The following is a 12,500-nucleotide window of genomic DNA, read 5'->3' as shown; positions in this document are numbered from 1 at the left end:
GTAATGTGTTGAACTGTTTTCCTCTGTCCTTTTTGACTCCCCTACCCCCTGCCCCGCTCTGTCTCTGTCTCTCTCTTCCTTTCTCTCTCTCTCTCTCTCTCTCTCTCTCTCTCTCTCTCTCTCTCTCTCTCTGTCTGTCTCTGTGGAAATTCTTTCATTAGAAAAAAAAAAGAAAATGTGTTGAAAGTTTAGTCAGACAAATTACGAATTCACCAACTTGACTAATTTAATCATTGATGCCTGTTTTCTGTTTACATGTAATTTGATGTGATGATTCTCTAGTATATTGATCCATTTCATCGTCACTTTACTCCTCCCCCATCCCTCCCCACACCCCACACCCCCTCGCCTACACACACACACTCACACACACACACACACACAAAGTGCTCTCTTTCTCCGGGCAACCTCTTTGCATGCATTTTGTTGCATGTGAGTATTGAGGGGAGTATTGATGGGCAGGCGGGGAGTGGGGAAGAAAATGTAAAGCGCTTTGAGCAGTATTTCTGAAGAAATGCGCTATATTAATGTCCATTGTTATAATCATTATGTGAGCGGGGACACACGCGCGCGTATGTTTAGAACTGTACAAGTCCCAATAGAAACAATTTTGTTTTCTTGAATGTGCGTGTATTTATTATTTTTCTGTGTCCATTGTACTGCGAGCAAATGCCTTTAAAGAAAGCAGATCTGATCGGAAAAAATGTTGAATCCATCATTTTAGAAACCATAATGCCGTCTTCATGGCGAATCAAGTAAAGCTTGTCTGACACCGAAGAGCGGAGCGTCTGGTTGGAAGCGGCGCGTTATGAATTCGTTTTTTACAGGCAAAAATCATGTACTGATCAGCTGCGGACGCACGGAAAACGGACGCTTCGACGCTCCGTCAATACGTATACGCTTTACAAATTCTCGCTGCATGACAGTGGTATTGACTTTTCCTCGTTTATCCGAAAGTGATGTTGTAATCGTCAGAGATCGATATCTTGTGGGGAAACGATGATCCAGGCCGTTAGTTAGTTCAGAAGGGACAGGAAAGAATAGTTCAGAAGGGACAGGAAAGAATAGTTCAGAAGGCACAGGAAAGACTGAAAGGGAAGGTGACGCGGCGCGCGGCACAAGCACATGCCGCGTTCAGTTCTGGTTACTTCGTCAGTCATCTGCTGGCCGTGTCCTGGTTCGTTCAGATCGACAATTTGTGTAAATTGTGTGTGTGTGTGTGTGTGGGTGTGTGTGCGTGCGTGTGCGTGCAATACTGCATGCATGCGCATGCGTTCCTGTAACTGTTTCTGTCACTTTGTTTCTCCTTGTCTGACTGCCCTCCTCCCTCTGTCTCTCTCCCCCCTCTCTTTTATCTCTCGCCCCGCCCCCACCCCCTCAGTTCCTTCCACCACAGGAACTGTATGACCTCATGAATAAGTGATTCAGATTTATTGCCCTTAACAGCCAAACAACACCGCGCCCCGGCCCGCATGCACCCATGCACGCGCACAGAGATAAACAACGACCGTCACAAAGCAACAGTTAACAGCAAAAAGCTAAGATACGAAAAACGTGTTATGAACCGATACATTAATTTTTATTAACGCACAGAACAGAGAGAGAGAGAGAGAGAGAATTAAAACAGGTCCAATCTTGCGAACAATGCAACTCTCTCTCTCTCTCTCTCTCTCTCACACACACACACACACACACACACACACACACACACACTCACACACACGCACGCACGCACACACACACACACACACACACACACACACACACACACACACACACACACACACACACACACACACACACACACACACACACACCTAAAAACCAGACAAGGTCAGAGGGACCCCAATGCAGAAGGGAAGGGTGGGAGGTGTATCAGTGTTGTTGTTGTCGTGTTGTGCAAGAGGATCGTGCATGGTCATGTCACTTATCATGTCCGCCCCGCGCCATGGCGGAACAGACTGTAGCGTCACTGCCTCGCGTCAAAAGGACAGTTTTACCGCAGTGGGGGTGCAATCGTTATTCGTTTATTTTATTTTATTTTTTATGTATTTTTTTATTTGTTTGTTTGTTTCTAGACAAGTGATATTTCACTTATAGGCCAGCTGTGGTGTTACGTAATGGATCTTGTTTCTCTTGTTCAGACAAGTAATATTAAAAGGCCCGTTTTGCTGGAACTGAGTCTTGTATCTTTTTTTTTTCAGGCAAGTAATATTGCTCTAAAAATTCAGTTTTGCGCAGTACAATAGAATATTATTTATTTGACGTTTGTTAAATGTGTATGATGTAGCTTGGTTTATGATGTTGTCTGTCAAAGGTCTACAGTCATCGATATCGTAGGATCTGTAACCGTCTTGTATGTTGCAGGACCTGTAATCGCGTTTGCTGTGGGATTTGTTGTAATACAAAAAAAAAAAAAGAAAAAAAAAGAGCAATACAATACAATACAATGCAACACAATACAAAACAAATCAACGTTGTCATGCATTTTGTGGATGGAAATTGTATTCGTGTTTTATGGAAGATGTGTAATCATAAATATTGTAGGCATTGTATTGAGGGGTCTGCAACCATGTATGTTGGAGGATCTGTAATTACGTCGACATGTTAAAGGACCTGTAGTCTGTATGATTTTTCTCTGTGTGTTAAAGGTTAAAGGATATGTGCTCATGCATGTTAGAGTTTTGTAACCGAATGTGATGCGGAATCAGAGATAAGGTGCGTCAAACGATCTGTCTCTGACTCTGTCTCGTTCTCTCCCTCTGTGTGTGTCCAAGTGTGTGTCCGTGTGTGTGTCTCTGTCCCTCCGTCTATCTGTCAGTCTCTCCTCCCTCTCTGTCTCTGTCTCTCTCTCCCTGTGTGTGTGTGTGTGTGTCTCACCATTAAACTACCAAGATTGCGCGTGTAAACTTGCAGGTTATCATTTCTGTGTATGCCTTATGAATTGTAGAGGAACGTTGTGTATAGTGTGAATGTGTGCACGGAGGTGTGGGGGGTGGGGAGCAGTAGGAAGAGAAGGATATGCATGCACCTCTCCTGGTGATTATATCAGCAGGTTTCGTAAGTTACGTCATGAAACCGTTTGAGTCAGCTCTCTCTCTCTCTCTCTCTCTCTCTCTCTCTCTCTCTCTCACACACACACACACACACACACACACACACACACACACACACAGAAACATAATTTCTCTTTTTGACGGTAACGTTGAACCATAAAACTGCCCAGGATCCAAAAACCCCGAATCGTGCACGAAGACTATTGCGTCACTTGAGATGGGGGTTCTATATACAACTTTTTTGGGCGTATTAGCTTGTGTTAAGGCCCTCAAGCATAAAAACAATTTAGCCAAAACCTGTGTATGTTGGAGTAATACGACCCTCAAGCATAAAAAAAAAAAAATATAGTTAAAACAAGTTACTAGAGCGCAAAAAAAATCAGATCTACCTCAAAGTAATCTACCTTTTCCCCGCAAGCATTTTTTTCCAATCTCCAACTTCCATTTGAACATATGAAATCTACTACTGTATAGCATGGAGACAAACGTATCTACAACTTTCGAAAGAATTGGACTACGTGCCGAGAAGGCGATTGCAACACATATATTGCTAGAAAATACATACAACAGCAACTTGGTGCCAGATATATCCAAGGTAGACTATCTAGCCAACAACAATGGCAGAACACATATACAAACTCTAGAAGGTCTTCCAACCTTTGTAGACGACCTATACGTATTCGGATATCTACAACAGAAAGATTGTGTAGTATCGAAAGGCAAAGTACTATGTACCACCGGAGCCACTTCTTCGGCAAAAAATATAGTATCTAGAATATATTCCAACCTATCGGACCTAGTGGAATACAAACACGTACATATTGCCATTGTGCACACATTGTCTATATCTGCAAAGAACAGTACAATATCTAGTACTATAGATAGAATAGAAAGAGAAACGAATTCCAAGGCAAAAGAGAACTGGAAACAACAACATCCAAATACACCAATATATGCTCTATTTGTAGCAAAACTCGATGTATCCGAACTATCTATCGAACATCTACACAAAATACCTCCCAACATTCGAGGAGAGACTAGTAGCAAACGGATATGGTATCTATTCCATAGACTACACCAGAGATTTCTCCGGGACTCTAGACAGACAAGCACTAGTGGAATACCTAGCAGAAGAACACAACTTCCGAGAACAAGGCACATTCGTAGAAGCCATACAAGATTCCCAGCCTACAATACTCGACAACACACACTCTGTAGGAAACCACGTATGTACATGGATATCCGAACACAATGGCTATACAACGAGAACCAAACTATACAACAAAATAGTATCCAATTTCGAAGCAGGAGAAATACGAGAACAATTCGGCGGACATCTAGCAGACTACGTAGACTGTCCAAACGAACGTCTTCGAAAAACCTTCCACCATCCAGATGTGCAATCTAGAGGCTGTACTAGAATAGAAGTATCGTTGTATGCATGCAGAGATAGAACACCAGAAACAGCAAACGAACTTGTAGACGATGTATTGGAATTCGTTTCTCCTGCAAACAATCCACTATTTGTAGTACAACCAGCAAAACAACAATGGAACAATCTTGCAAAAGAACTCGACAGATGTTTTGTTCTAGCCGATAGACCACAATCTGCAATATATGTCTGTTGGTATGCACATACAAGAACAAAAAGAATGGCAGGTGTGCGAATACGACCAACACAAAATACTGTAGACGACGACAAACTATGGAATACTGCAATTCTATGGGCTATGGGAGACTTTGGCTTTCGCAACTGTCCTATATTCCAAACCGAAATACTATGTGCAGACAAATACAGTGGAATACATCTTTCCAAACTACAATGCTATACAAAAGACAAAAACTCGAAAACAATACTTGTAGCGTGCAATAGACCTTGCCAACTACATCCAGACGTAGAACCTCCTACAATGCTTCTTCCACCTACAAACACAATAGAATGGGAGTGGAGACCAAAGAAAACACATACAATAGGAGTAGAACAACCTATCTACAAACTGCACAAAATAGAGAAAATTGCAGAACAGAAACAAATATCTCTACTATCTAGTATAGACCGAGAAAAGAAACTTGCACAGATTGGAGAAGAACAATGCGCAGAAGAATGGAGACAAGGTGCGATAGACAAACTGGAAAAAATACCACAAAGAACATACCAATACAATAGAACAACGAGAAAGAGAAATAGAACAAATATACGAGGAAATGGAAAGAAACGAAAGAGACCAATACAACTCGTTGCAAATAGAAAAACTAGTAGAAAGAACTTTCTTGGGCAAAATAGAGCATATATCCAAAATTTCCAACAAAGGTATATGGAGCGTTCTAGGATATCGACAACAAGATGGGAAAGACCACTGTAGAGTCGTAGTTGCAAAAGACGATGGAGAACCAATTTCCATATGGGCAAATACTGGACTACGAAAAATTCTACATGCAACAAAGAAATTCGTAGAATGCAAGAAAGATAGATACAATAGAGAACTGTGTTGGTTTCCAAAAGAGCGTATATTCGAAGAAGACGATCTATACAAGCAAAAACGTATACAACTACTATTTCGAGTTCTACCTCCAAAGAAATTCGTACCAAATGGCAGCGACAAAGAAATAGAATGGTTTCCAGTGGAACCTACATCTGTACCAGACGGAATAGAACTCCCATCTCTTGTAGAAATAGCACTAGAAAAAGAACTGGAGAAGAAGGAAATAGAGACCAAATCGACCCTAGGTAGTACAAGTCTACCACTTTGTACAGAGTGGAAAAAATACTAGAAATAGAACCAGGACAATATATTTGTAGAAAAGTATGCTGTAGGCGAATATCGCAAAAAAGAGAAGTATATCTTGTACATTGTTCCAACAGACAACAATGGTATTCCATCTACAGACATAGAAATGCCAGTACACGGCTATTTTCTCGAAAAAGAGATAGAACGGTATGGTGGCAGAGAAATGCTGGAAAAGACGAAACAACCAATGTTGTGTAGAGTAGGAGGAGAGAAGACAAATCCACAAAAAAAGAAAGATGACTATTCTATATAGTAGCATCTATCGAAGAAAACTAGAATATACGACCACACTGGTAGCAGAGATATGTTCGCCACAATAGGGCACAGCGAGAAGGTTTCTCTTTTTTCTTTCTAGGACATTCTCCCAATATACGAGGAACAGGATCTGTAGTGTTTTTTGCTAGTTCTACTACCTTTCTATCCATATCGGCTGGGAGAGAATTGTATACCTGTCTGTATACTCTTTTTTTGCTTTCGAAAACTCTTCGAAGTCGAATCTTGGAGAACAGGTGATCGAATAGGATAGGCATTTTCTATATATACAATATATACAATATATACCAAATAGAAAAAATATACTACATCCACGAATTGCACACAAATAGACTCTATGCTATCCATTCCATTTCGAAAATAGTTTCTAGACTTTGTTGGGATTTCTCCAGATGTCTTCTTTGGGAGATGGACAAATTGTCGATCTTCTTCGGGTATGTTCCAAACACCATTTTCTTTGTAGCTTTCCATGTTTTGTACAATATAGAACCAACTGCAAGTGCAATTGGTAGAAGTATAGCATGCAGTGTTGTATACACAAACGGCTATTTTGTATCTGTTCCAACAAAGATTTGGACTCTTCTGCTAGCTCTTCTCGTATTTGTTTCTAACAATGGTTGTCCTCTTCCTTACATCCAACAAAGATAGTATTTCTATGGACATATCTTTGCTTTCTTGTAGTAGAATATTGTTTTGTTCTATGCGAGTATCTATATTTTTGCAACAGTTTGTACAAATCGTCTATGCTTTTCTTTCTGCATGTCCTGCACTACAGGCAGAACACTGTCTGTATCCTTGTTTGTATTTTCCGGTACTACAGGCAAAACATTTTTGTTCTTTGCCTCTCGCCATATTTTGTACAATCTATTTGTACCAATACCAAATTTCCTTTTTGGCATCCTCTGCAGACATTCTGCCATGCAGAGATTCTATTTCTTCTATTTCTTCGTGCGACAAATCTTTCTTCCGTGGCATATTCCCTATTTTCCTACCCACATTTGTCCAAAAGACTAGGAAAACCAGGATTTCTGGAAAAACTAGGAAAATGCTATGCAATTGCAATACATCCTAGGAAAGTGCGAAGCATTTGTATAGCATTGCATAGCATTTGTATAGAATTTGTATAGCATTTGTATAGCATTGCATAGCATTTGTATAGCATTTGTATAGAATTTGTATAGGAAAGTGCTATGCAATGCTATACAAATGCTATACAAATTCTATACAAATGCTATGCAATGCTATACAAATGCTATACAAATTCTATACAAATGCTATACAATGCTATACAAATGCTTCGCACCTTTCCTAGGATGTATTGCAATTGCATAGCATTTTCTAGTTTTTCCAGAAATCCTGGTTTTCCTAGTCTTTGGACAAATGTGGGGTAGGAAAATATAGGAATATGCCACGGAAGAAAGATTTGTCGCACGAAGAAATAGAAGAAATAGAATCTTGCATGGCAGAATGTCTGCAGAGGATGCCAAAAGAAATTTGTTTGGTACAAATAGATTGTATCAAAATATGGCGAGAGGCAAAGAACAAAATGTTTTGCCTGTAGTACCGGAAAATACAAACAAGGATACAGACAGTGTTCTGCCTGTAGTGCAGGACAATGCAGAAAAGAAAAGCATAGACGATTTGTTACAAACTGTTGCAAAATATAGATACTCGCATAGAACAAAACCAATATTCTACTACAAGAAAGAAAAAGTTTTTCCCCATAAAATACTATTTTTTGTTGGATGTAAGGAAGGGGACAACAGTGAACAAATACGAGAAGACTAAAAACCCAAAATCTTTTTTTGGGAACAAAAAAAAATCTTTTTGTTATCAACCTGCTGCATATTTCCCAAATTTGCACTTGGTTGGTTCTATATTGTACAAAACAGGGAAGCAAAAGAAAAGGGTGTTTGGAACAACCCAAGGATCGACATTTGTCCTCTCCCAAAAAGACATTGAGAAATCCCAACAAAGTCGAAAATTTAAAAAGGGAATAGGATAGAAGGTCATTGTGTCCCTTCGGGGTGATATTTTTTTCTTTGTATATTTGTATTATGTATAATAAAAATCCTATCCTATTCGATCCACCTTTTTCCCAAGTTTCGACTTCGAAATTTTTCGAAAGCAAAAAAAGGTAACAGACAGTAACAATTCTCTCCAGCCATAGGAAAAAGGTAGTAGAACTAGAAAAAACACATACAGATCCTGTTCCTCGGTATATTGGGAGAATGTCCTAGAAAGAAAAAAGAGAAACTTCTCGCTGTTGCCTATTGTGGCGAACCATATCTCTGCTACCAGTGTGGTCGTATATTCTAGTTTTCTTCGATAGATGCTACTATATAGAATAGTCTATCTTTCTTTTTTTGTGGATTTGTCTTCTCTCCTCCTACTCTACACAACATTGGTTGTTGCGTCTTTTCCAGCATTTCTCTGCCACCATACCGTGTCTATCTCTTTTTCGAGAAAATAGCCGTGTACCTGGCTTTCTATGTCTTAGATGGAATACCATGTTGTTGTCTGTTGGAACAATGTAACAAGATATACTTCTCTTTTTTGCGATATTCGGCCTACAGCCATACTTTCTACAAATATATTGTCCTGGTTCTATTTCTAGTATTTTTTTTCCACTCGTACAAAGTGGTAGACTTGTACTACCTAGGGTCGATTTGGTCTCTATTTCCTTCTTCTCCAGTTCTTTTCTAGTGCTATTTCTACAAGAGATGGGAGTTCTATTCCGTCTGGTACAGATGTAGGTTCCACTGGAAACCATTCTATTTCTTTGTCGCTGCCATTTGGTACGAATTTCTTTGGAGGTAGAACTCGAAATAGTAGTTGTATACGTTTTTGCTTGTATAGATCGTCTTCTTCGAATATACGCTCTTTTGGAAACCAACACAGTTCTCTATTGTATCTATCTTTCTTGCATTCTACGAATTTCTTTGTTGCATGTAGAATTTTTCGTAGTCCAGTATTTGCCCATATGGAAATTGGTTCTCCATCGTCTTTTGCAACTACGACTCTACAGTGGTCTTTCCCATCTTGTTGTCGATATCCTAGAACGCTCCATATACCTTTGTTGGAAATTTTGGATATATGCTCTATTTTGCCCAAGAAAGTTCTTTCTACTAGTTTTTCTATTTGCAACGAGTTGTATTGGTCTCTTTCGTTTCTTTCCATTTCCTCGTATATTTGTTCTATTTCTCTTTCTCGTTGTTCTATTGTATTGGTATGTTCTTTGTGGTATTTTTCCAGTTTGTCTATCGCACCTTGTCTCCATTCTTCTGCGCATTGTTCTTCTCCAATCTGTGCAAGTTTCTTTTCTCGGTCCTATACTAGATAGTAGAGATATTTGTTTCTGTTCTGCAATTTTCTCTATTTTGTGCAGTTTGTAGATAGGTTGTTCTACTCCTATTGTATGTGTTTTCTTGGTCTCCACTCCCATTCTATTGTGTTTGTAGGTGGAAGAAGCATTGTAGGAGGTTCTACGTCTGGATGTAGTTGGCAAGGTCTATTGCACGCTACAAGTATTGTTTTCGAGTTTTTGTCTTTTGTATAGCATTGTAGTTTGGAAAGATGTATTCCACTGTATTTGTCTGCACAATAGTATTTCGGTTTGGAATATAGGACAGTTGCGAAAGCCAAAGTCTCCCATAGCCCATAGAATTGCAGTATTCCATAGTTTGTCGTCGTCTACAGTATTTTGTGTTGGTCGTATTCGCACACCTGCCATTCTTTTTGTTCTTGTATGTGCATACCAACAGACATATATTGCAGATTGTGGTCTATCGGCTAGAACAAAACATCTGTCGAGTTCTTTTGCCAAGATTGTTCCATTGTTGTTTTGCTGGTTGTACTACAAATAGTGGATTGTTTGCAGGAGAAACGAATTCCAATACATCGTCTACAAGTTCGTTTGCTGTTTCTGGTGTTCTATCTCTGCATGCATACAACGATACTTCTATTCTAGTACAGCCTCTAGATTGCACATCTGGATGGTGGAAGGTTTTTCGAAGACGTTCGTTTGGACAGTCTACGTAGTCTGCTAGATGTCCGCCGAATTGTTCTCGTATTTCTCCTGCTTCGGAAATTGGATACTATTTTGTTGTATAGTTTGGTTTCTCGTTGTATAGCCATTGTGTTCGGATATCCATGTACATACGTGGTTTCCTACAGAGTGTGTGTTGTCGAGTATTGTAGGCTGGGAATCTTGTATGGCTTCTACGAATGTGCCTTGTTCTCGGAAGTTGTGTTCTTCTGCTAGGTATTCCACTAGTGCTTGTCTGTCCTAGAGTCCCGGAAGAAATCTCTGGTGTAGTCTATGGAATAGATACCATATCCGTTTGCTACTAGTCTCTCCTCGAATGTTGGGAGGATTTTGTGTAGATGTTCGATAGATAGTTCGGATACATCGAGTTTTGCTACAAATAGAGCATATATTGGTGTATTTGGATGTTGTTGTTTCCAGTTCTCTTTTGCCTTGGAATTCGTTTCTCTTTCTATTCTATCTATAGTACTAGATATTGTACTGTTCTTTGCAGATATAGACAATGTTGTGCACAATGGCAATATGTACGTGTTTGTATTCCACTAGGTCCGATAGGTTGGAATATATTCTAGATACTATATTTTTTGCCGAAGAAGTGGCTCCGGTGGTACATAGTACTTTGCCTTTCGATACTACACAATCTTTCTGTTGTAGATATCCGAATACGTATAGGTCGTCTACAAAGGTTGGAAGACCTTCTAGAGTTTGTATATGTGTTCTGCCATTGTTGTTGGCTAGATAGTCTACCTTGGATATATCTGGCACCAAGTTGCTGTTGTATGTATTTTCTAGCAATTATATGTGTTGCAATCGCCTTCTCGGCACGTAGTCCAATTCTTTCGAAAGTTGTAGATACGTTTGTCTCCATGCTATACAGTAGTAGATTTTCATATGTTCAAATGGAAGTTGGAGATTGGAAAAAAATGCTTGCGGGGAAAAAGGTAGATTACTTTGAGGTAGATCTGATTTTTTTTTGCGCTCTAGTAACTTGTTTTAACTTTTTTTTTTTTTTATGCTTGAGGGTCGTATTACTCCAACATACACAGGTTTTGGCTAAATTGTTTTTATGCTTGAGGGCCTTAACACAAGCTAATACGCCCAAAAAAGTTGTATATAGAACCCCCATCTCTTATACTACTACTTGGAGTCCACAGCGAGCCACTTGGAGTAAACAACGGGGATCGGAAATTGCGCAGTGGTGATGTGATGTGACATGACGTGTCCTTGCTTGCCTCAGCCAAGCAGTGGCCGTTTCTTCACCACGTCTGTCTCTTTCTCATTCAGCCGCCTACCAAACTCGGTCGTTGTTGTCCGCCATGATGCGTAAACTTGTGTAACCGGAGTTGTTTTTCGCCGGATCTGTTTGTCTGTCTGTGTGTCTCTGTCTGTCTGTCTGACTCTGTCTCTCTCTGTCTCTTTCTCTCTCTCTCTCTCTCTCTCTCTCTCTTGTCAAGATAATCCATAGCTGGGTCACTGTTTTCTTTTCTGGACAGTAACCCACTTGAATTTTTTGGGGGCGATTGGGAGGGGTGGGGAGGGGGTATGATCTTCATTTAAAAAAATCGATGTTCACGTGCTCCTTTTATGGGAACGCCTGTCCATTAATGAACCAGCTGTCTCCTTATCTGTCCCCCCCCCCCCGGCCCCCTCTGTCTCTGTCTGTCTGTCTGTCTGTCTGTCTGTCTCTCTCTCTCTCTCTCTCACACATACCTCTTTCTTTCCCCCCCCCCCCCTCTCCCTCCCGCTCTCTCTCTTTCTCTCTCTCTGTTTCTCCGTCTGCCCCTCTCTCTCTATATATATGACTGTGTCTCTGCCTCTCTCTCCCCCCCCCCCCCTCTCTCTCTCTCTCGTGAAGGATGAGAGAGCTGTTCCACGAAGAAATGTTTTGTGTGTTTTCGTGAGTGTATCCGTGTGCGTGTTTCATACAGTATGTAGGTGTGGGTGGGTTTATGTGCGTGCGCACGTGTAACATTTGTACTTGCATCCAGGTTTTTGCGCGAGCCACACGTGATTCACCGACGAATCTGTGTGATTTTCCGGTTGGTCTTCGCCTGAATTCACAATCAGCAACGTTCCTTCAACGAAAACAGAGAAAGAGAGTTAAGTTTCCAAAGGAAAAGAGTGTATGATAAGTTTCCAGATATGATTTGCAATTAGTATTTGAATTGTAGTTTGTAAAAGTCACAATTTCATTTGCTGATCAATAATAGTATGATATCTGTTTGGCAATGAACGATCAAAAGACGGAAAAGGTTTGCTGAGAGACAGAAACACGGATATACAGTAGGTATGTTGTCATCAGACGTTGTTTTTCTTTACTTTTTTTTTCCTTTT

At 40.2% G+C, this 12,500-nt stretch overlaps 1 protein-coding gene across 1 annotated transcript in view; it reads left to right on the top strand.

The window, feature by feature from the left end:
- LOC143294924 (uncharacterized) overlaps positions 1-12,500 on the top strand; it is a 30,756-nt gene that overhangs the window by 443 nt on the left and 17,813 nt on the right. The gene's annotated exons all lie outside the window — the stretch shown is intronic.

This window comes from Babylonia areolata, chromosome 20 (genome assembly GCF_041734735.1).
Source record: "Babylonia areolata isolate BAREFJ2019XMU chromosome 20, ASM4173473v1, whole genome shotgun sequence".
Taxonomy (NCBI): domain Eukaryota; kingdom Metazoa; phylum Mollusca; class Gastropoda; order Neogastropoda; family Buccinidae; genus Babylonia; species Babylonia areolata.
The sequence above is the reverse complement of the archived record's forward strand: the minus strand, read 5'-3'. Positions and strand labels throughout refer to the sequence as shown.